General features: G+C 43.5%; 1 protein-coding gene across 2 annotated transcripts in view; it reads left to right on the top strand.

The window, feature by feature from the left end:
- LOC134644162 (MAM domain-containing glycosylphosphatidylinositol anchor protein 2-like) overlaps nt 1-24903 on the top strand; it is a 186642-nt gene that overhangs the window by 148839 nt on the left and 12900 nt on the right. The gene's annotated exons all lie outside the window — the stretch shown is intronic.

Genomic DNA, 24903 nt, shown 5'->3' with positions numbered 1-24903 from the left:
CGCATACACACACACATACACGCACACACACACACGCATACACACACACACACACAGACACACACACATACATACACGCATACACACACACACACAGACACACACACACCTACATACACACACACACACACACACACATACGCATACACACACACACACACATACACACACACGCATACACACACACACACACACACACGCATACACAAACACACACATACACACACACACACGCATACACACACATACACGCACACACACACGCATACACACACACACACACACACACAGACACACACACATACATACACGCATACACACACACAGACACACACACAGACACACACGCATACATACACGCATACACACACACACACACAGACACACACACATACATACACGCATACACACACACACACGCATACACACACACATACATACACACACACACAGACACACACGCATACATATATACGCATACACACACACACACACAGACACAGACACACACACAGACACACACACATACATACACGCATACACACACACACACACACGCATACACACACACACAGACACACACACATACATACACGCATACACACACACAGACACACAGACACACACACATACACAGACACACACACATACATACACGCATACACACACACACACGCATACACACACACACACATACATACACGCATACACACACACACACATGTGCGCGCACACACACACGCATACACACATGCGCGCCACACACACACACACGCACACACACATGTGCGCGCACACACACACACACAACAGTGGACATCACATACGTTTCCTGAATATCGTGTCTCATTAATAAATGTTTCTCACACAAATCCCAAAAACATTCAACTCACTTTTAAATTAAATGACAAGAACAGTCTCAGTTCAAACGTTACATCAGCAACTGTTTTCCTGCACAGCTAACTTTACAATGCTGACCATAGTAAACCAGATTTACAGATTTCATTCATGTATTTAGTTTGGTTTTCTACACTTTATTTAGCCCATATTTGGTAGTAATACGAATTAATAATTATTATTAATATTATTCAAATGTGTAATTGTTGCAGAGGGGCTGAATCAGTCTGCTGCTGAACTGTTGGGTGGGTCAGATTTATCAGTAATGGATAACAGTTGATTCAGTGACCTCCTGAACAGGTCACCAGTCAGTCACCAGTCACAGAGTGAGCTTTCTTGATCAGTTTACTCAGTGTGTTGGGGTCACCAGCTTCAGCACATTTTAAGCCTTTTTAAAGCATCATCACTCAGAGATGCAAACATGTGCCTTTTCTGGTTTCCTGCTATGCTGCTGTCGCTCATTACATTCACTGCTTTTTGCAGTAGCAGCGAGGCTTCTCTAACTCTACAACATCTCCACCCTTCTCTGAGATTGTTCCTCAGGTAAACATCTTTCCTACATAGAGAAATGGAAGCACTGCAGTATGCAGATACTGGACACACAGTTTTTCCTGTACAGCCCACGGTTGACTGAAACACACCATCTTAACTCATTTCCCTTTAAGAACACCCTCCTTTTACAGTTTTTGCCCGTTGCTTGAACACATTTTGCAAAACTTCGCTCATTGTGCCAAAACTCTAAACACAAGTAAACATGACACAACACTGGGAAATATACCATTCACATCTGTGCCAAATTGAAACTCTACTCTCAAAACCTAAACTCTGCTATCAAAACCTAACATTCCTTTGTCAAAATGTAACTCTGTTGACAAAATGACACATACTTGCATCATATGCAAACACTTTCAGATCAGGGGGAACACACTAGTCTACTTTATATAAAACACTGCAGTCTTTGATTTTCATTGTTTATTCAGAAGGCATATTTGCAGGAGACACATTTTCAAACAACCAAAAAAGCAAATAGGCCTACTCAATATTGTACATTGCAGTACCATGAAGTCAGATAAAGCAAAAAAAAAAAACAACAACCATAATACAGTAATAGAAAAAACACTATACTGTATACTGGTCTGGCCACAGGACCTCATCGACATCGCAAGCAATGTCTTCTCCCGCTAGGCACCGGGGAAAATATCCCCTTGCATGTCGAAACCATCCATGGATTGCTGTCACCTGCATGTCGCCGCAGGCCTGTTCCATTGCCTGCAGAAGAGGCATGCGGGCATGTGGTTGGCGGTCATATACACGCCATCTCCAAGCCGAAAAAAATTCCTCTATATGGTTTAAAAATGGTGAGTAAGGGGGCAAGTATACCACTTCAAGTTGACTGTGGTTGGAGAACCAGGCCTGGACCAGAGCAGCCCGATGGAAACTGACATTATCCCATATCACCACAAACCTGGGCTGATCTGGTCTGTTCTGTACAACTATATTATGGAGAGCATCTAGAAATGTGAGTATACGTTGGCTATTGTATGGACCTAGTTTTGCATGATGATGCAGAAACCCTCGAAGGCTTATGGCGGCACACAATGTGATATTTCCCCCGCGCTGCCCTGGGACGTGCACAATTGCCCTTTGGCCAATTACATTACGACCCCGTCGTCTTGTTTTGCACAGGTCGAATCCAGCTTCATCAATGAAAATGAATTCACGAGGCTGTGCAGCTCCATCCATGGCCAAGATTCTCTGTAAAAAAAAAAAAGAGAACATATTACTGTACTACAGTGCTACACATACAGAACCCTCACCCCATCACACAGGTGTGATGGGGTAAGTGGGGTGAGTGTCTTATGTATGAAATAGAGTGTAGTATGCAGGACCATGTGTGTTGCATAAAGGAGTAAGTGTGTTGCATAATTGCAACTAGAGTGCAAAGCAGCGCTTTTGTTTAAGGTATGGGTACATGTGTTTGGGGTATGGTAACAAAAGCTTCAAGTTGTGTTACTTTAGTCTAAGCATGGGTTTATAGTGTTCAAGCAACGGGCAAAAACTGTAAGAAACTTTTTTTGGCTACCCCTCACAAACACATGGTCGAACAGCAGGTGGTCGGGGCTTTTGTGGTCATAAAAGCACTGTGTGTCTGAGATGACCAAGATTTATGAACATTTCCTCTCAATTTCATTATACAGATAAAAAAGTAAGAAAATACTGGAATAGAACATTCAAGTCTGAAATTTAAACATCTGACTCACAGAGATAACTTGAACATATACACTACACAAGTCACAAGTTTTAGAAAACCCCAATTTTTCCAGTTGTTTATTGAAAATTTTGCAGTTTAATGTCTCATTGCACTCTGAAAATAAAGCAGAGTACAAATAAGCAATTGGAGTAAAAAAGAAATCATGGAATTGGTTTATAGACCAAAACGTATTCTAACCTTTGACTCATCAGTAGCGCCCTTGGCAGATATAACAGCTGAACACACCCGTGGCTTCTTTCTACAATAGAAATCAAATCTTCTCCCATATCTGTGACAGAAGTTCCCATAAACGTGGACCTTGTAGGATGCTTTGCTTTCACTCTTCTGTCCAGTTCAAACCAGCTCGATGGGGTTTAAGTCTGGAGGCTGTGCTGGACACTCCATGTTTACAACCTTACCGTCTGGTTCTTTGTTCCTGAGGTAGTTCTGGCATAGCTTGGACTCATGTTTTGGGTCATTATCCTGCTGTAGGATGAACCTCTGACCAACTAGGTCCATACCAGAGGGTCCTGCATGGTGCTGCAGAATGCTATAGTAGCTGTTTTGGTTCAGGGAGCCTCTCACTCTGTACCAGTCACCGACCCTGGATCCAGCAAACAGTCCCAGACCATCACACTTCCTCCTCCGTGTTTGACAGTTGATGCCACGCACTGTGGATCCATCCTTTCACCCACTCGATGGCGTACAAAGATCTGAGGATTTCACATTTGATCCATCAGTCCATATTACTTTCTTCCAGTCTTCAGTAGTCCAGTGTCAGTGTTTCATGGCCCAGACAAGCCTCTTTGTCTTATTCTGACGTCTGGCTTTCTCGCTGCAGCTCGTCCTGTCAAACCTGCAGCAGGAAGTCTTCTCTTCACAGCTGAAACTGAGACTTGCTTACTACGAGCACTGTTAAGCTGTGCTTGAAGCTGTTATCAGAAACTTGTCCTCTGATTCAGTCGTGTCTTTGGGTCTGTCAGACCTCTTTAAAGGCACCAGCTTTAAAGGCTTGATCAACCTCCATTGCTGCAGAACAGCTTTAAACTGTTAACCCATGTTGTGTTCCCTGAAAAAAGGCCTTTTTGTATAATTCAATAATAAATGCACATTATTTTTCCATTTTGGGTAACCTTACCTTGTTTTTGTAATTTCTGGTAGTTTACCACTTACCTTTCTACCATTTCAAGCTGTTCATTGGACTTTAACAACTTGAACTGCAGTAAATAACTGGAAAAATTGTGCTGTTCTAAAACTTTTGACTGGTGTATGTTCTCCTGAGAACCAAGGAAAAAGGAATCTTCCCATTTAACTTTTTTGTGATTTCCTTCTTATTTGGAGCTAAAAGAGCCACCCATCATGTGACATATCAATGGAAAGACCATCATGTCCTCTATTTAATACATCAGGACTAGCTCAAATAGACCAAAAGCAAATGTCCATTATAGAGGACATAAACCAATAGGCTGGTTCTCAGGAGGATGTGAGAGAAAATAAGGATAACTGGTCCGCTGTAAATGATATTAAAAAGTTTTCAGTGTATGTTTTATGTTGGTGTCTGAAGTTTTATTCACTTGTTAGAAAACATCTGTTCCATTGCAAGTGGAAATCTCTTTTTCTATCCCACTTTCCATTTCCACTTCAGTTCTCTCCGGACTTAAACAAACTGAAATTTCAGAACCATGAAAATCATCTCTTTGCTCTGGGTGTGCGTCTGTTTAGTGTTTTTGTGTTTCATGGGGGCAATCGTGGCTCAAGAGTTGGCAGTTCGTCTTGTAATCGGAAGGTTGCCGGTTCGAGCTCCGACAGTCTCGGTCGTTGTGTCCTTGGGCAAGACACTTCACACGTTGCCTACTGGTGGTGGTCAGAGGGCCCGGTGGCGCCAGTGTCTGGCAGCCTCGCCTCTGTCAGTGCGCCCCAGGGCAGCTGTGGCTACAATGTAGCTGCCATCACCAGTGTGTGAATGACTGAATGTAGTGTAAAGCGCTTTGGGGTCCTTAGGGACTAAGTAAAGCGCTATACAAATGCAGACCATTTACCATGCTATCGCCTGCAGCTCTGACAGCAAGAAAAGAAGTGCAGATTAAAACTGACTCTGATTGTTAATCATTTCATTGAACTGTTCGACAGGGACCAAACCGTTGCTAACATGTGTTGCTGACACAGGCGATACCCACCCTGAACAAATAAAAAAGCAGCAAAGCAGTGTGAGGAGTGCTCACTGACTGAATGAGAGCACCATGATGGACACACTACAGAGTTTTATTCTGCATCGGATAAAATGGTTTGTTTCCATAGTGTAGTTTAGGGAAAAGGAGTGCCTGACACTATGCCAGACTATCACTGTCAGGAAACAATGACTTGAAAAAGAAAACAGATACAAAAATGGAAGAAGGGGGAAGGCATATAAGGAGGTGAGAAGAAAAGTCAGGAATGTGGGGTGAGAGCTGGGGCTTGAAATGTAGGGACTACAGCTGGGAAAAGGAGAAAGTTGGCCCTTTTATGTAATGGTGTGTTAGTTTTCTGTCAGATGTAATGGGATACAAACTGTCCAAAAGTTCTACTTTTCTCTCATCAGTCCACAGAAAAACTCTTGGAGACTATGAAGGTGTTTTTTGGGGTCACAAATGTGAGACAAACCTTTGTGTTCTTTTTGTCAGTACTGCTTTTTGCCTTGGGACATTCAACATCTCCATTAGATCCCATTCCTAGAAGATTGTGATCTGTCTTTGTTAATGAGCTACGTGCCACATGACTTTATGGTGACTGTAATTAAACCTTTACTTAAAAAGCAATCACTTGAACCACCTGTCTTAGCTAATTATAGGCCAACGTTCCTTTTATTTAAAAAATTCTTGAAAGAGTAGCTGTAAAACACTTAATTAATCATCCACAGTGGTTTATTTGAAGAGTTAGGATTAAGAATTCATCACAATAAAGAAACAGGACTAGTGAAGGCTATAAATGACCTCATACAGTAATCTAGGGTTAATTATGGAGTTCCACAGGGTTTGTACTAGGGCTGAGTCTATTTACATTAAACGTGCTTCCCTTCAATGCACATATTAAACAAATATGTAGAACTGCTTTCTTCCATTTGTGCAACATCTCTAAAATTAGAAATATCCTGTCTCAGAGTGACGCTGAAAAACTAGTTCATGCATTTATTACTTCCAGGCTGGACTACTGTAATTCATTATTATCAGGAAGTCCTAAAAACTCCCTGAAAAGCCTTCAGTTAATCCAAAACGCTGCAATGAAAATACTGACAGGGACTACATTTCTCCCATATTGGCTATTCTACACTGGCTCCTTGTTAAAATCCTTGTCCTCACATACAAGGTCTTAAATAACCCAGGCCATCTTAGCCTTAGGTGGGTCTTTTACTTGCCACTCAACTCTTTTCACTCTCTATGTGTTTATGCACCACTTTGCATTTAATCATCAGCTATTATTAATCTCCCTTTCACGGTATGTCGCTCTCCTTACCCCCAGCCAGTCATGGCAGATAGCTGCCCCTCCCTGAGCCTTCTCCTGCAAGAACAGGTGATCTGGAGGGAAGTAAAAGGTGCCATTTTTGTGTAACCCGCCTAAAATTTGCCTCATGAAAATGAACTGCTGTTCCCCAAGAATGTCAGTAGGTGGCACTATGAGATTGTTTAGTGCTTGTGAACTTGAGTTGATATAGAGAAGGAGAACAACGCTAAGGCTACGTATGCTGGTCGGAGCTACTCACCAAGAGTTTTTCTTTAATCCTTGTTTAAAAAGGGTTACGTGTGAAGACACGAAATTGGATTTTATTGATGACTGTTTTGTGGTTTCTGTTCATTTCCAATTGTTTTTTTTTGTTGGAGTCTAAAATTGTGAGAGCAAGGCCAGTAAATCCACCTGCTGCGAACCAGGATTCAGGATCCCAGCTGCAATGCAGGAAGGTTTCCAGCCTACTTAGAAGTGACAACTGCATTACTTCTTGACAGATAAGGTTATGAGATCTCAAAACAATACACTACCCGGTTAGTACCACTAACATTAACACTACACACACACTTCACACACCTGAACTGAAAAGACTGAAAAGAACTCTGAACTCTGGACTATGAAACTGAATACACGACTGACAAATATGGACTATTGGAACTGTTGTGAACTGCTGAATGACTGTTTATGGTTTTATTTAAATAAATGTTATCTGTTCTTTTAGCTGTGTGTCATTCGCTCCTTAGTCGATTCCTAGAGAACGTAAGCCCAAGATCCTAACTTTCTCTACATTCTGTAGTCGTAAAGTATCGTCTGTTACATAGTACCTTTTCGTGGTGAGCCACCCAGGAGTGATTAAGACACAGCTAATATTGAAATTACAGCATTCTGCATACTTTAGTTAATTTTGGGATTGTGTGATTATTGTGATAAGCTTTCAACTAAGACAACCTTGAAAAGAGATGGATTTGGTACAGAACTACAGGGTGGATGTTAAACGGTCCATCAGTATTACTGGAGTTACTAGTCTAGATTCTGATGCTGATATTATTGCTTCCTTGGAGAAGTATGGGGTGGTAACAAGGATTCTGAGGGTCCCAAATGCACAACCAGACTGTGTGGAAACTGTTATTGCTGAGCTTGAGTCAGAGATTACAATGGGTGATAACGAGTCAGAATTTCCCCTTGAGATTGAAAATGTGACCAACAAGAATGTAAAATGGCAGGCTAGTCGCATTGAAACGCCAGCACTGCATCATACTCCAGAGTCAGACCCTGTTTTGACTGACTCAAGCGATGAAAATGACATTGACAGTTATTCTGACCACAGTACTACACCCTTGATAAAGACAGCAAAGCTAAAGTACGACCACAGACGGCACCTTACATCCCAGCCAGTCACCCATTCAGCTAAATCTCAGACTTGTAGAGTTGTTAAACCAAAGACTACTCCACCCAAACTTCCAGTGGTGACAGATGAAGTAACTAACCCACCAGAGATACAGCGTATAGTAGTTGAACATGTAATCAGAAATGACTCTGTCACTACAGATAGCCAATGTAAATGGTTATGCTCACTCTCAGCCCCCCCCACCCCGAGAAGTGGATTTTGAAAACGTGGTGCTTACATGTTGAACTAATGTTCAGTGATGGCACTCTAGTTGACATTCAGCAGAGGAAAATACTAGAGAGTCTTCTTCCCCCAGCATCAGATGTTGTGAAGCAACTTGGTTATTCAGCACATCCACGAGAATATGTCAGGCTGCTAGATTCTGCATATGGTCTTGTGGAGGATGGTGAGGAGATATTTGCCAGGTTCCTGAACACAAATCAAAATCCAGGCGAGAAAGCATCTGATTATCTGCAGAGGCTGCAAGCTCTCCTTAACACTGCTGTAAGCAGGAATGGTGTGATTCGAGCAGATGCAAGTCGACATTTGCTAAAGCAGTTCAAACGGGGTTGTTGGGATCATAACTTGGTCCTGCAACTGGAACTAAAAAAAGAGACCTCGCCTGAGTTTGCAGAGCTTCTGCTAGAGCTGAAGACCGAAGAGGACCGAAGGGCTTGCATCTGGACCGGATGCAATGACATTTTGGGCCTACTAAGACAAAACCTATTGTGCACATGCATTCTGTCCCTGATTTCCCACACTACACTGACACAAGTGCAAGTGTATTGCAGGCCTATATCTCTGAAACTGAGAGTCTAAAGAAGCAGGTTGCGGAACTGCAGCTGCAACTGACGACAAAACTATCTAAAAAGCAAAGGAAGCAACAAGTTAAAGCAATGGAAAAAAACACATGAGCCACCCGCACCTGTAGTTGAAACTCTGGTACACCAAGTTCCACCACGAACCCCAGTGAGAGCTGAGCCTAAGGCTTGGTTCTGTTTTAGGTGCGGTGAAGATGGCCACATAGCCAGAAACTGCGAAAATGCTATAAACAAGGCTGGGGTTGATCACAAGTACAAAGAACTAAAAGCCAGACAGGAAGAATGGAAAGCTCAGCAGCAGAGTCAAGCTTTAAACTGGAGCAGGTTCCGGTAATGGGACATACGGGAACCAAGAACATTCACAAGAGTCCCAAGTCAGAACAGAGATGTCAAAGTAAACAACAACATGCTGAATCCATTCCAAATCACCTTCCAAATGGACTAGTCGTATCAAGGTCTCTTGCAGAGGTTAAGATAGGGGAACTATCACATAGTTGCCTCATTAACTCAGGGTCTCAGGTTACCACAATTTCAAAATCATTTCAGTTGACCCACTTACCTTCTCATCCTCTTTTGCCATTAAATGATCTGTTAGAAGTTGAAGGTGCTGCAGGCCAAATTGTCCCTTAACTTGGGTACATTGAAGTTGACATCACTTTCCCACAGAGTTTCACGGGGAAGGAGAAACTTGTAACTGTAACTGTAGCCTGAAATGGACGCGTCAGAAATGTCTGTGCAGGCCCCAGATCCACTCTTCTAGTCGAGTCCCAAAGCCAGTCCAGCCTACCAGGTGGCTTGATATTCCAGCTATGTAATGTCAAAGCCACGACAGACATCCTTCAAAGTTCCCATTCTCCTAAAAAATGAGACAACGCATGATATCATTCTGCCAGCTCACCGACCTTTGGCAGAGATATCTGTTCCACTTTCAGTTTCTCCTGCAAGGTCTGAATGTAGGAATCGAACTAGAAGTTCAGAGCAGAAACATGCTCAGTGTTACACCACCCACAAAGTAAAACCAAGTGACAAAATCCAGTTCGATTTTGGTGTCTCACCCCTGTCAAACGAGTGGAAAGACAGGATCGCCAAGAAGCTAAATTCGTGTCTGATTTTTTTGCTAGGGGTGAACTTGATTATGGTCACACAACAGTGGTGAGACATAAGATTCGGCTCTCTGATCCAATGCCTTTTAAACAAAGGCCAAGGCCCATTCATCCCTCTGATTATGAAGCTGTCCGCCTTCATTTGGAGCAGCTGTGCGACTGCAACATTATTAGAGAGTCCGAGAGCCCATTTGCTTGACCAATTATAGTTGTGAAAAAGAAAAATGGGCAGATCCGTCTATGTGTGGATTACAGAAGGTTGAACAACCAGACAATCAAAGATGCTTGTGCCTTGCCCGATATAGAAGAGGCATTTACAGCTCTGTCAGGATCCAAATGGTTTTCTGTTATGGATTTAAAGTCTGGATATTACCAGGTAGCGGTTGAAGAAGAGGATAAGCACAAGACGGCTTTTGTCACACCCATGGGGTATGGGGGATTCAAAGGATGTCCCAAATAGTCACTAATGCTCCAAGCACTTTTCACAAGAGTTATGGAGAAATGCATGGGCTCCATGAACCTCAAGGAAGTACTGGTCTTTCTTGATGATCTTATAGTGTTCTCCAATACTTTGGAGAAACATGAAGAAAGGCTCCTGCGAGTTCTGAACAGACTGAAAGAATTTGGTCTCAAACTTTCACCTGAAAAATGTCACTTTTTCCAAAAGTCAGTGAGGTATTTAGGACACATTGTCTCAGAACAGGGAGTGGAGACAGATCCTGATAGAATCTCTGCACTCACAACATGGCCCAGACAAACAAAAGTGTCAGAACTGAAGTCATTTTTAGGCTTCACTGGCTATTATTGCAGGTTTTTCAAAGATTACTCTAAAATTGCAAGGCCATTGAATGATTTGACAGCTGGTTATGTCCCTGCCAGGAAGTGGAAATACCACAAATCACCATCAAACAGCGACCTGAACCGTCCTTTTAATGAGAAATGGACTCCCTCATGTGAGGAAGCTTTCAAGACCCTCATTGAGAAGTTGCCATCTGCACCAGTGCTTGGGTTTGCTGAACTAGCATCGGCTAGTTCACATGGACTTGGTGCAGCCCTATACCAGGAAGAAGAAGATCGGTTAAGAGTCATCGCCTATGCCAGCAGAGGCCTGTCAAACTGTGAAAGATGGTACCCCACTCACAAACTTGAATTTCTTGCATTGAAGTGGGCAATTACGGACAAGTTTGCTGATTATTTGTATGGAGCTGACTTCACTGTCATGACTCACAATGACCCACTAACCTACGTGTTAACGTCTGCTAAACTAGACGCAACTGGACATCGATGGCTTGCTGCTTTGTCGAATATCAATTTCAACATACAGTACAGAGCCGGTAAAAGAAATCAGGATGCACATGGATTATAAAGACGGCCGCATGTTTCTGTTGAAACTGATGACAGTACAACTGCTGAGGATGAGAGAGTAAAGCAATTCATTGCAAAGTTTACAGAAGAGAGAAACAGTGCAACATTTCCAATGGATGCTCTAAAAGCTGTATGCGAGAAGCACCAAGTACACATATCTCCTGACACCAAAAGGCTAAACCACTACTTACCTGCTGTGGTGGAGTGTTTGGCAGTGGATGCAAGTGCAATACCTGACAAGTTTGTTCAAGCCAACGTGCTGACTGGTACTATCACTCCTTCTCGACTCTCCCAACAAGACTGGGCTGCAGAACAAAGGCGTGACCCTATAATAAGCAGAGTCATAGACCTTGTCCATACAGGAAAACGCCTTTCCTATCGTCTTAGGCAAAAGGAGGAAAGGGAAGTCCAACTCATGTTAAGAGTACAGGATCAGTTGTCCAGAATAGACAATGTCTTGTTCCGGAAGCCAAGGCCAGACTCTTTTTCAACTAGTGCTTCTAAAGGAGTACAGAGAAGTGGCTCTTGAAAGTCTTCATGATGCAGTAGGTCACATGGGATTTGAAAGAACTGTTGACCTTGTGAGAACACGTTTCTTTTGGCCCTGAATGTTCTTAGATGTTGAAATGAAAGTCAGAACATGTGAAAGGTGCATCCGCCGCAAGGCTAGAGCTGAGAAATCTGCCCCACTGGTAAATATTAAAACCAGTCGACCGCTTGAGTTGGTGTGCATGGACTATTTGTCTCTCGAACCTGACGGTCAAGGAACAAAGAATATTCTGGTGATAACAGATCACTTTACAAAGTTTGCTGTTGCAGTGCCAACTCCAGATCAGAAGGAAAAGACTGTTGCCAAGGCCCTGTGGGACAAATTCATCGTTCACTATGACATACCAGAACGGTTACATAGTGACCAGGGCCGTAATTTTGAATCGGCAGTCATGAAAAACTTGTGCCAAATGTTAGGCATAAAGAAAACAAGAACAACCCCCTATCATCCCCGTGGTAATCCAGTAGACTGGTTTAACCGTACACTGCTAGGGATGCTTGGAACACTCCAAGAATAGGACAAACTAAAATGGCGTGATCATGTGCAGCCATTGGCTCACGCCTACAATTGCACAAAAAATGACACAACTGGGTATTCACCCTATCAGCTCATGTTTGGGAGACAGCCAAACCTTCCAATTGATGTGGCTTTTGGACTTAATGTGAGCAGGCAGGACAATGTAACTCACAGTGAATATGTGAAGAAGCTCAGGGAAAGTCTACAGGAAAGTTACAAACTTGCAACGTGGAACATAGCGAGAAAACTGCCCTACGCAATAAGTCAAGATATGATCTAAAAGTGAGAGAATCCACCTTGGAGGTTGGACATCGTGTTCTTGTCAAGAATGTTGGAATATGAGGGAAACACAAACTAGCTGACAGATGGAGTCAGACGGTCTACAAAGTTGTGAAGCAGATCAATGACTCTGCTGTATATGTTGTTGCTCCACTCATGTCAGATGGGCCTGAGAGGACATTGCATAGAGATTTACTGTTACCGTGTGGGTTTCTGTCACGCTCAGTGCCAATCAAACCCAGTCATGGAAATCCAGAGAAAGAGACACCCAAAGGCAACACCTCCAAAGAGAATCCATTTTCTGAAGTTGAAGGAGACTATCATTATCTGGGTTATGATGATATTGTGGATTATGACTTTCCAGTAGTTTACGAAGACGTCAGTTGCCCGGCTTTCACTACTGTCAGTGAAATCCCCAAAGCAACTGAGTCTGTGTCAGAACAAAGTGTGGACCCAGACGAGTCCAATCTAAACCCTGCAGTAGAGGAGTTTCATTCTGCACCCGTGGAGCTGGATGAGAGTGATGTTTCACTTCAAGACTCTAGTGGAAATGACCCTCCAATGAAAGAAACAGGTGTTATTGTTAGTGAGGAATATTCATCTGTTCACGATTCATGTGCTGATATAGATCCAGCTACAGAAAGTGATGTTGAACCTCTGAAAGAAGTTACTGACGTAACTCAGGAGCAGTACCAAACTGAAAAAACAGGGTTGTCGGATGGAAAAGAGGAGAGTGATGGAGATGGATTAGAGGCAGAAGTTGCCGAAGATGAAAAACCTCCAGAAACAAGAGAAATCAGGCGGTCAACTAGGAACAGGACTGAACCTAGCAGGCTGACCTACAACACCTTGGGAAATCCTTTAACATTAGTGATGCATTCTCTTTTAAACAGTCTTGATCAGGTTTTTTCACATGCTCTTGACTCAAACCCTTCCCCATGTGTTGGCAGAGTAAAAACCATTTAAAGTAACTGCTGTCATGCAGGTATGCATGCCCATTTAGGGGGGGAAGAGATGTAACCCAACTAAAATTTGCCTCATGAAAATGAACTGCTGTTCCCCAAGAATGTCAGTAGGTGGCACTATGAGATTGTTTAGTGCTTGTGAACCTGAGTTGATATAGAGAAGGAGAACAATGCTAAGGCTACGTATAGGGATGGGTACCGGTATCCGGTGCCATGATGGCACCGGTTCTGACATAAACGGTAGTAACCAGACCGAAAAGCAGCGCACATTTCGGTGCTTTATTTCGGTGCTTTTTTTCCCCTGAGATGTGATACACTTCAGATTCTAGCCAATCATTTTACGTTTCCGAGGATAGTAGGCGGGCCCAGGTACGTACGTTCTTTTAGAGCAGAGCTACAGATTAAAAATGCCCAAGGCGAAGCGGTCAAAGTCTGGCTGTACTTCACAGCAAAAGATGCAAACTCAGCAGCCTGCAACAAGTGCTTTAAGGTGATACTGTGCAAAGGAGGTAACACCTTAAATCCGATGAAACACCTGGCGACACATAGCGTTTTTTTAAAAGCCGAGAAATGCGCCGTATTTGATAGCTTGCTGCAAGACCTCACACCGTGCACATCTACTGCGGGTGTGGTGCCTGTTATCGGACCTGGAGTTAGCAACATCCCCCAAAAACCCGAAGAGGAGAGTCCTGGCCCCTAGCCCTGCCAGTGTAGCAGAAATGATGATGGATGATGATGGCAGCAGCAGCCGTTCTTCTCTGCGTGAGTAGCTTAATGTTGTTCATGTGTAATTTATGTTGAGTACGCTAACCACGTTATTACATTAATGCATGTAAGGTGAACTAGCAAACACCGTCGTAGTTACATGCGGCTGTCTTCTTGTTTGATGGCAGATACTCCCTTCACCCTGGCCAAAAAGGCTAAAATGACCAAAGAAAAAGAGGGAAACAGCTAAACATGAGAGGTTTTTGGACAAAGTTTGTGTTTTTTCCATTGTTTAAGCACAGCTTCCAGCCAAGAGTGATAGCATATATGCCCTATAGCTGCAGAAAAGGCTAACATTGTTATCTTTTTACAAAAAAACAGCTGAACATGAGAGGTTTTTGGACCAATTTTGTGTTCTCCATTCTTTAAGCACCGGTTTGAGCACCGTTTAAGCACCGGCACCGTTTCAAAATAACCGGTTTGGTACTGGTATCGGATAAAACCTAAACGATACCCATCCCTAGCTACGTATGCTGGTCGGAGCTACTCACTGAGAGTTTTTCTTTAATCCTTGTTTAAAAAAGGTTACGTGTGAAGACACGAAATTGGATTTTATTCTTCCGCTTGTTGGGAAACTTTTTTTTTTTGATGACTGTTTTGTGGTTTCTGTTAATTTCCGGTTGGTCTTTTTTGTCAGAGTCTAAAATTGTGAGAGCAAGGCCAGTAAATCCACCTGCTGCGAACCAGGATTCAGGATCCCAGCTGCAATGCAGGAAGGTTTCCAGCCTACTTAGAAGTGACAACTGCATTACTTCTTGACAGATAAGGTTATGAGATCTCAAAACAATACACTACCCGGTTAGTACCACTAACATTAACACTACACACACTTCACACACCTGAACTGAAAAGAACTCTGAACTCTGGACTATGAAACTGAATACACGACTGACAAATGTGGACTATTGGAACTGTTGTGAACTGTTGAATGACTGTTTATGGTTTTGCTTAAATAAATGTTATCTGTTCTTTTAGCTGTGTGTCATTCGCTCCTTAGTCGATTCCTAGAGAACATGAGCCCAAGATCCTAACTTTCTCTACATTCTGTAGTCGTGAAGTATCGTCTGTTACATTTGCTTTTATCAAAATGAGTTTAAGACTGAAAGTCTTTGTGTGTAAATTTTAAGCACAATAAAATTGGACTGATGAGACGCCATACTAAACTTCCACCTGCTTAACTGCAGATCCACACAGCCCAACTGTCACCTGGTTAAATATGCTGACGACACAGTTCTCCTGTCACTGCTGTCAGCCCCCTCACAACGCCACGGGCCCGCTCTGCAGGAGTTTGTAGAGTGGTGTGACAGCTCCAAACTTGAACTGAACGTGAGCAAAACCAAAGAGATGGTGGGGACCTTCTCCAGTAGGCAGAGGGATCTGGCTGCTTCGGTCACCACCATCCACGGGAAGCCAGTGGAGGTAGTTGAGAAGTACAAATACCTGGGAACCATCTTCGACAACCTCCTGAAATTCTCTGCCAACACAGAGGAGATTCTCACCAACGGCTATACCTCCTTAGGAAACTCAACTCCTTTGGAGTCAGCCCACCCATCATGACGACTTTTTACTACGCCTTCCTGGAAAGCATCATGACCTTCTCCATCACCTGCTGGTTCCACTCCCTCAGCCTTCAGAACAAGAACAGACTGCAGCACACTGCATCAGTGTGCTCTAAAATCATTGGCCTGTCAGAACTCTGGCACAGGTTCAGCCAAAATCATCAACGACCCCTCTCACATTCTTCACCCCGCATTTCAATGGCTCCCCTCTGGGCGACGCCTCCGCTGCATTTCCTGCAGGACTGAGAGGAGGAGAGCCACCTTTGTCCCCAAAGCCACTCTGCTTTTTAACTCCAGCCGATAAGACCATTTCCCACACCATAAACATAAGCTACACTCTTTTTATACTGCTGACACTTAACTCACTTTTACTCACTTACAGTTATTTATTCACCTTCCAGTCACTTTAATTTTAAAACGGTGTATATAATGTATATTCTGTGTATTTATTGCCCTGTCCTTATCTTCAAAATCATGCTGCTCTGTTGTATCTTAATTGCCCCTTGGACATAAATAAAGTCTTTCTGATTCTGATTTTGACTCTGCTTTCTATACAGGGATCAGCTGAAATGAAACATGCCTATTCAGTGTGATTTAATCAGACAGAATAACTCCCAACTAGGGCGAACAAACACCTAAGATATGGTCATTTCATCAGTGGAACACCTGATTAAATGCCACATTTTCCAGTGTGGTTTGGCATTTCTTTGTGCCACACAGGCAGACGCAGGTTATCAGGAAAAAGCAGCACATCAGTGTCAGACTGACTTTCACAGCCTGATTACAGAGAGACACGTCTGACTGAATTATCTGTATACTGTCACAGTGACACTGGGTTTGTAAGTAGGTGGAGTAAGCTCGCCTGTCAAACTGTCCAGTTATTATAAGATAACTTTAGCATCTTTCCCTGGATAAATTATTTTGAAAATAGTGGTGACAGTTCATAGTTGAGTTTGTTTGTTAATTTGTTCATAACACTCACTAAAACCTGCCAGCTGTCAAAGAGATATTTCTAGAAGCTCCAGTGTTTTTGACCAGCAGCTGAAATCAACGTTAAAACACAGCGTGTTGATGTTTCAGTGCCAGTCAGAGACAAACAAAAATGAAGATGGTGACTTTGGTCTATCAGAGCGGGAGAAAATGCAGCCAGCAGTAATAACAGAGTATTTCAGTTCTTCATATTTTTATATTAAAGTTTCACTGTGAAAGCATTCGCCTCGGTTTTTTCTCAATATTACAAAGTCTGTCGATGGTGAGAATTTCTCTCACATTTATTCCTAAAAATCTGTGCGCTCTGTAAAATCTGTGTGGTATTTATTCCTTTACTTTTTGGCAATAAGCTTTAGAATGAAAAACACAGCATCTGCTCTCAGTTTGACACCATGTACAACACAGGAGATTACCTTCATCCATGAATCTTCTCTTCCTCTTTTCTCCCTGACTCACAGCTCCATATTCAACATGCTTTGCCCAGGATATCCACTCTCCTCTGTACATGTCAGCCTGAGCTGTCCCTCTGATATATTCGGATCCTTCACCAAAGGAGAAAACTGGACATGTCAGAAATTTCACTTAGGGCTGACCTCATGTGTTTGGGTCTGGCTTAGCCCCCACTCAGATTAGGTCTCTAAAACTAAAACTGTCATGGCTTCCAAATCTCACTACCATCACAAGTTCTCCCTGGTAACACATTTACAGCCTCATCGACCTATAAGAAATTTTGCCCGTCAGAGTTGGTTTTGTTGTCACACCACATAACTGGGAGAACACTTTAGTCAGATTGTATTACCAGTTGGGAGAGCTGGAGGTGTTTATAAGCCTTGCTGTCAAACTCACCTGTGAATCTCAATAAGTGTGTTGGAGATCTCCAAAGCTGAACACTTGAGATGTCCCGTAGCAATTTGTTGGCACAGAAAAAGCGACACAGCAGAAATGTGGACTGTAAGTCACAACCTGTCATCACCAGGGCGGCTTCAGGAGAGCAGAGGCTAACTAATGCAATGTGATTGGCTGTCAACACCTGGGCATCAGACTCTGCCCTGAGGTTGAAGAACAGCATCACTGAGAGAAAAATGCACTTGCCGAAAATTCAAAGATTCAAAGAGCTGCAAAAGCAGGGACACCCCAAACCCAGAGCTCCCCAGAAGTGATCCAGTCCCATCTGCTGTTTAAACTCACATTCAGAAACAGATGATTTCTCCCACATAATGCTCTGTACCCTTCCTCCTGCTCTACGCCTACACTACCAGTCAAACCAGGACACACCTTCTCATTTAATGGTTTTTCTTTATTTTTACTACTTTCTACATTGTAGATGCAAACTGAAGACATGAAATACATGAGGCAGGATATATGGAATTATGTAGCAAAGAAACAAATCATGGAAATCTGTGCTTTGCACTGGTCTATGCAGAAAAGGTGAACAATGGTCTCTACATGCATGGTTCCCACTGTGAAGCATGGAGGAGGAGGTGTGATGGTGTGGGGGGGCTTTGCTGGTGACACTGTTGGAGATTTATTCAAAACTGAAGGCACACTGTACCAGCATGGCTACCACATCATCCTGCAGGAACATGCCATCCCATCCGGTTTGTGTTTAGTTGGACAATCATTTATTGTGCAACAGCACAATGACCCGACACACACCTCCAGGCTGTGTGAGGGCTATTTAAGATAAGATAAGATAAGATAACCTTTATTAGTCCCACACGTGGGAAATTTGTTTTGTCACAGCAGGAAGTGGACAGTGCAAAAGTTATGAAGCAAAAATTAGAATACAATAAGAATAAATACAGTACACAACTGTACAGAATAGAATAAAATAAAATACTATATACAGTAGAATAAAATAGAATAAAATATACAATAGGATAAAAATAGAATACAAATGCTATATACAACTGAGTAAAAATACAGTGATGCCAGAAAAGATTATTGCACATTAGTCTTATTGCACATGTGTGGATGTGTGTGTTTGATCAGTTAAAGCAGGGATGTCAAAGTCAAATACATCAGAGGGCCAAAAAAACAAATTTGCTACAAGCTGAGGGCCGGACTGGTTCAATGTTTATTAAAACATATTAAAATGATTGCACATAACCTATTGAACCAAGACCTAACACAGTGTACTGTATATCATTTAACGATTAAATGAATAATCCAATATTTTCTATGGCTCTGTCAGTAATTTCAAGTGAAAACATTTTTCAACAGGCTCACAGACAAAAACAAACTTCCTTCAAAGAAAAATCACATGTCCTGTACATTAAATGAATAAAGCAATATTTTCTGATAGCTCTCAGTTATTTCGAAAGAAAACATTTTCAACAGGCAAACAGCAAAAAAGTAAATGTCATTCATAAACAAAATATGCTCCTTAATATCAAGATAAATGCATAAATGAAATTGCATGCATTATAAACTGAAAGTGCAATATTGTGCTGCTCTATGATCCTACCAATTACTGCTTTCCAATAGTAAAAAGAGAAAATTGAAAAAAAATAATCAAATCAGTTGTATTCTTTCTCATGGCTCTTATCTGCAATTTTCCCTGAGTCTATTAACTGAAAAATAAATATAAATAAATAAAATACAGTAATATAAAATACAAAAATCTATGACACACAGACAAAACAATACTTCCTTCAAAGAAAAATCACGTCTTGTAGAAACAAATGTAAAAAATGTAACTGAATTAAAAACTAAAAATACGTAAATGTTCTGCGATGCTCACTTGTCTGAGCCTGAGCCTGATACTTGGTGGTGTCTCATCTTTTGTACGAGTTCATCAATGTTCGGGGTCAGGCTCTGAGCTGAGGAAATCCTCAGAATTGAGTCAAGGTGTTTATCAGTAAGACGGCTCCAGTGTGATGTTTTGTTTAGCTTCATCAAAGAGAACAATTGTTCACACAGGTATGTGCTGCCAAACATGGAGAGCGTCTGAGCAGCTTGGATGCGCAGCTGAGGCATTGTGTCGGGGATGAAATGTGCAAACTCAGTGGCACCCACTCTCTCATATTTTTCCCTCAGTGTGTCATTGCACTGGAGCTCAATCAACTCCATTTGGAGGTTTAGTGGTGCACTTTCCACATCAACTCCAAAAGGATTGGCAAGTAGTTCAAATCTGCTTTTTTGACCTTCAAAGTCAGCAAATCGGCGTCGGAACTCGGCGGCAAGTATGTTGAGTTTATCGGCAAACCGTGCACTTGGGAACACAGCGGTAGAGAGCTTCTCTTTCATGGTCTGGCAGCTGGGGAAGTGGCTCAAGTTTTCTTTCTGCATCTGCGTCTCCCACAGACTCAGCTTGGTTTTAAACGCCCTCACCATACTGTACATATCAGAGATGACACGCCCCCGTCCCTGCAGTTGCAGGTTCATCACATTCAGATGGCTTGTGATGTCGCACAGAAACGCCATTTCACACATAAATGTTTCATCTCAAAGCTCTGTTGTGTCTTTCCCTTTGCTTTCCATGAACAGACAGATCTCCTCACGAAGCTCGAAACATCTTTGCAGCACCTTTCCCTGGCTTAGCCATCGCACATCTGTGTGATAGGGCAAGTCACCATACTCTGTATCTAACTCGCCCAGAAATGCCTTGAACTGGCGGTGATTTAAACCTTTGGCTCTGATGAAGTTAATTGCACGTGTTATGATGGTCATTACATGTTCCATTTTCAAGGCTTTGCCACATAACGACTCCTGGTGTATTATGCAGTGATAGGCTGTCAGCTCCTCTGTGACATTTTTGTCCCGCATCCTCTCACGTATCCTTGCCACCAATCCACTCCTGTGTCCACACATCGCGGGTGCTCCGTCTGTTGTCAATCCCACGAGTTTTTCCCAAGGCAGTCCCATCTCATTTACACATCTGGATACCTCTTCATACAGATCTTGTCCTGTAGTCGTGCCATGCATCGGACGTAATGCCAAAAACTCTTCTGTTACGGTCAGGCTGGAGTCCACTCCACGAATGAAAATTGACAACTGGGCAATATCAGTTGTGTCAGTGCTCTCATCCACAGCAAGGGAATATGCAATGAAATCTTTTCCCTTTTCCACAAGCTGTTCTTTTAGATTGGTGGACAGCTGGTCTACACGTTCAGCAACGGTGTTTCTGCTCAGGCTCACGTTTGAAAATAGCTGCCTTTTGTCTGGGCACACTGCGTCACAAACTTTAAGCATACAGTTTTTGATAAACTCTCCCTCTCTAAGTGGTCGGGCTGATTTTGCAACTTCTTCTGCCACAAGAAAACTCACCTTGACAGCAGCCTCGCTTTGTGATTTTGCTTTTGTGAACAGAGCCTGCCGGGACTTAAGACCTCGTTTTAATTCTTCCACCTTCTGTAGCCTTTGTTCCGTGTCCATATTCTTGTCTTTGTCTTTGTGTTTCTTAGAGGTTTCATAGTGCCTTCTTAGATTATATTCTTTCATTACAGCCACACTTTCTCCACACAGAAGACAAACAGGTTTGCCTTTTACCGCGGTGAACATGTACTCTGCCTCCTACCTGGCTTGAAATTCCCTGTGCTCACCGTACACCTTCCGTTTAGCCATTATTGGGGAGGGGAGTTGCTGAAAGTTGACATCTGCTCTGAATGCTGATGAATAATGATGAATAATGAAGCCGAGTCCCGCTTCCAGCGCTGCAGTGAGTTCGCGGGCTTCCGTTGCATTGTGGGGAATGGAGTATTGGTGCGTGCAAAACCCCAGCAGGCGGCTGTGACCTGCGGGCCGATTCTAATACTAATCAAATATCATCCCGGGGGCCATAATAATTCATTCTGGCCCGCGGGCCTTGACTTTGACACATGTGAGTTAAAGTCTTTGTTGTAGAGTCTGACAGCAGTGGGGAGGAAAGACCTGCGAAATCTCTCCGTCCCACACCGTGGGTGCCGCAGCCACTGAAGGAGATGCTCAGTGCTGTCAGAGTCTCCTGCATGGGGTGGGAGATGTTGTCCAACAGGGATGACAGCTTAGCCACCATTCTCCTGTCACTCACCACCTCCACTGGGTCCAGAGGGCATCCTAGAACAGAGCTGGCCCTTCGGATCAGCCTGTTCAGTCTCTTCCTGTCCCCAGCAGAGATGCTGCCGCCCCAGCAGACCACACCATAAAAGATGGCAGAGGCCACCACAGAGTCATAGAAGGTCTTCAGGAGTGGGCCCTCCACTCCAAACGACCTGAGTCTCCGCAGCAGGTACAGCCTGCTCTGCCCTTTCCTGTAGAGGGTGTCTGAGTTATGAGTCCAGTCCAGTTTGTTGTTCAGATGAACACCAAGGTACCTGTAGCTGTCCACAGCCTCAATGTCCATACCTTGGATGTTCAGTGGTTGCAGTGGAGAATGCTTGTGCCTGCGGAAGTCTACCACCAGCTCCTTGGTTTTACTGGCGCTGATCTGGAGGTAGTTCAGCTGGCACCAGTCCACAAAGTCCTGAGTCAGTCCTCTGTACTCCTTGTCGTCCCCATCAGTGATGAGGCCGACTATTGCAGAGTCATCAGAGAACTTCTGCAGGAAGCACTGGGTGGAGTTGTAGGAGAAGTCTGCAGTGTAGATGGTGAAGAGGAACGGAGCCAGAACCGTTCCCTGTGGGGCCCCCGTACTGCAGACGACCCTGTCCGACGCACAGCCCTGAGTTCTCACATACTGTGGTCGGTCGGTGAGGTAGTCCAAAATCCAGGTAGTGAGGTGATGGTCCACTCCAGAGTTCTCCAGCTTGTCCTTCAGGACCGAGGGAAGAATGGTGTTGAAGGCACTGGAGAAATCGAAGAACATGATTCTCACAGTGCTTCCAGCGGTCTCCAGGTGAGCGAGGGAGCGATGTAGGAGGTGAATGACGGCATCATCCGCTCCAATGCCAGGTTGGTAGGCAAACTGAAGTGGGTCCAGTGATGAGCTCACCAGGCGCCGAAGCTGAGCCAGGACCAACCGCTCCAGGGTCTTCATCAGGTGGGATGTCAGAGCCACCGCCCTGTAGCTGTTGAGGTCCTTGGGGCGTGAAGTCTTTGGCACTGGTACAACACAGGAGGTTTTCCAGAGCTGTGGGACTCTACCCAGCCTCAGGCTCAGGTTGAAGAGGTGCTCGATCACCCCACACAGTTGGTCTGCGCAGGACCTGACGACCCTCGAGCTGATGCCATCTGGGCCCGCTGCCTTCTTGGCTTTAATCCTCCTCAGTTCCCTCCTAACCTGGGTGGTTGAGAGAGACAGGCTGGAGCCTTGTGTTGAGTGTGTGTTGGATGCTGTTATTGGGGGTGGGGAGGCGTGAGCAGGGTGAGTAGAGGAGGTGTGAAGCGTCTGAGGTGTCAGAGGTGGAACAGCAGCAGTGGGGGTGGGTGAGTCTGCAGCCGATGTTGGAGACTGCCTCATGGCTGAATCAAATCTATTGAAGAAATGATTCAGTTCATTTGCCCACCTCACATCCCTCCCAGGCAGAGAGTTCTGATGTTTGTGGCCTGAGATGGTTCTGAGGCCTCTCCAGACTTCACCAACGTTGTTTTGCTGAAGCTGGTTCTCCATCTTTTGCCTGTAGCTGTCCTTCCCATTCCTTATCAGTCCCCTCAACTCTCTCTGCACCCTTTTCAACTCCTCTTTGTCTTTGGATTTGAAGGCCCTCCTCTTCTGCTTGAGGACAGCTTTAATTTCTGGGGTAATCCAGGGTTTGTTGTTGGAGAAACACCGTACAGTCCTGGAAGGTACGGTGTTATCCACACAGAAATTAATATAGTCAGTAATGCATGTAGTAAGGCTGTCGATGTCCTCTCCGTGGTCGTCACAGATCACCTCCCACACAGTCGACTCAAAACAATCCTTAAGAGCCTCCTTGCTCTCCTCCGACCATCTCTGTATTGTGCGGGTGGCTGGTGACCAAGAAAGAGAGTGATGGAGTGCTGATGGCTTCCACAGTCACCTGACCTAAACCCAATGGAGATGGTTTGGGATGAGATGGATCACAGAGTGAAGGCAAAAGGGCCAACAAGTGCTCAGCATCTCTGGGAACTCCTTTAGGACTGTTGGAAACCATTTCAGAAGACGAGCTCATGGAGAGAATGCCAAGAGTGTGCAAAGCAATAATCAAAGCAAAGGGTGGATATTACGAAGAGTAACAGTTTAAAGTGTAGTGGACAGTGCAGTTGTAGTGTGTTAAGTGTTAGAATGTGGAGTTGAAATGCATTTAAATTGACATTGAAATTTGAATCATAACTAAGCGATCTGTACATGTTTGCCTATTTGAAATAAGGACCCAATAAAGAGCCCAGTAAGGTTTTTATGTTCAGCATTGTTAAATGATGATGATGTTATAACAGTGAAAGCGTCTGACAAAATCACGATTCATATACGTGAATGACAGTGGCTGTGCTGTTATTTCAGCTGCCATAGGCTGGTTTTAAAAGATGAGCATCCTGGTCGTTTTGCACACTGGATCAGCTGTATGCAAAACAGGATCAGGCTGACCAAAAGTGAGAGCGCCATCAGAAGAAAACTACATCATAATGTGTTCATTGAGAAAGCATGGTCATTAGAAATACAGAATTTTTTAAATTAAAACCAAGACTCCAATCAGCCAAAGAAGCTGCCTCACGGTGCTCTCAGAGGATAAGGAGTGTCTCACAGCAAGTTCTCACAAGTGGAAATAATGTTCTCAGGATGAGAATATTAAAATGTTTAAATACAAAGTTACGATCAAGATAAACAAAGTATCCCTGCAGACAAGGATTCATACTGAAGCAGACCGAATGAGACTGACTTTCCTCCAACCCTTTTATTTATGTAGACAAACAGTTTAGAGATTACGCAAAGTATGAAGCTGATATTGTCATTTGTAATGAAATTTATATTTAAATTCATACTGTGTCGGATCCCACTGTGCACACCTTTATCAACAGTGAGTAGTGTTGTCCTCATTTCTAAAATCTGTTGTAAATGCATATATTAACATGCATTAGGTACTCACATCCTGCTTGT

The sequence above is a fragment of the Pelmatolapia mariae genome, linkage group LG16_19 (assembly GCF_036321145.2).
Source record: "Pelmatolapia mariae isolate MD_Pm_ZW linkage group LG16_19, Pm_UMD_F_2, whole genome shotgun sequence".
NCBI classification, from domain to species: Eukaryota; Metazoa; Chordata; class Actinopteri; order Cichliformes; family Cichlidae; genus Pelmatolapia; species Pelmatolapia mariae.
Note: the sequence above shows the minus strand (reverse complement) of the source record. Positions and strands in the feature narration are given on the sequence as shown.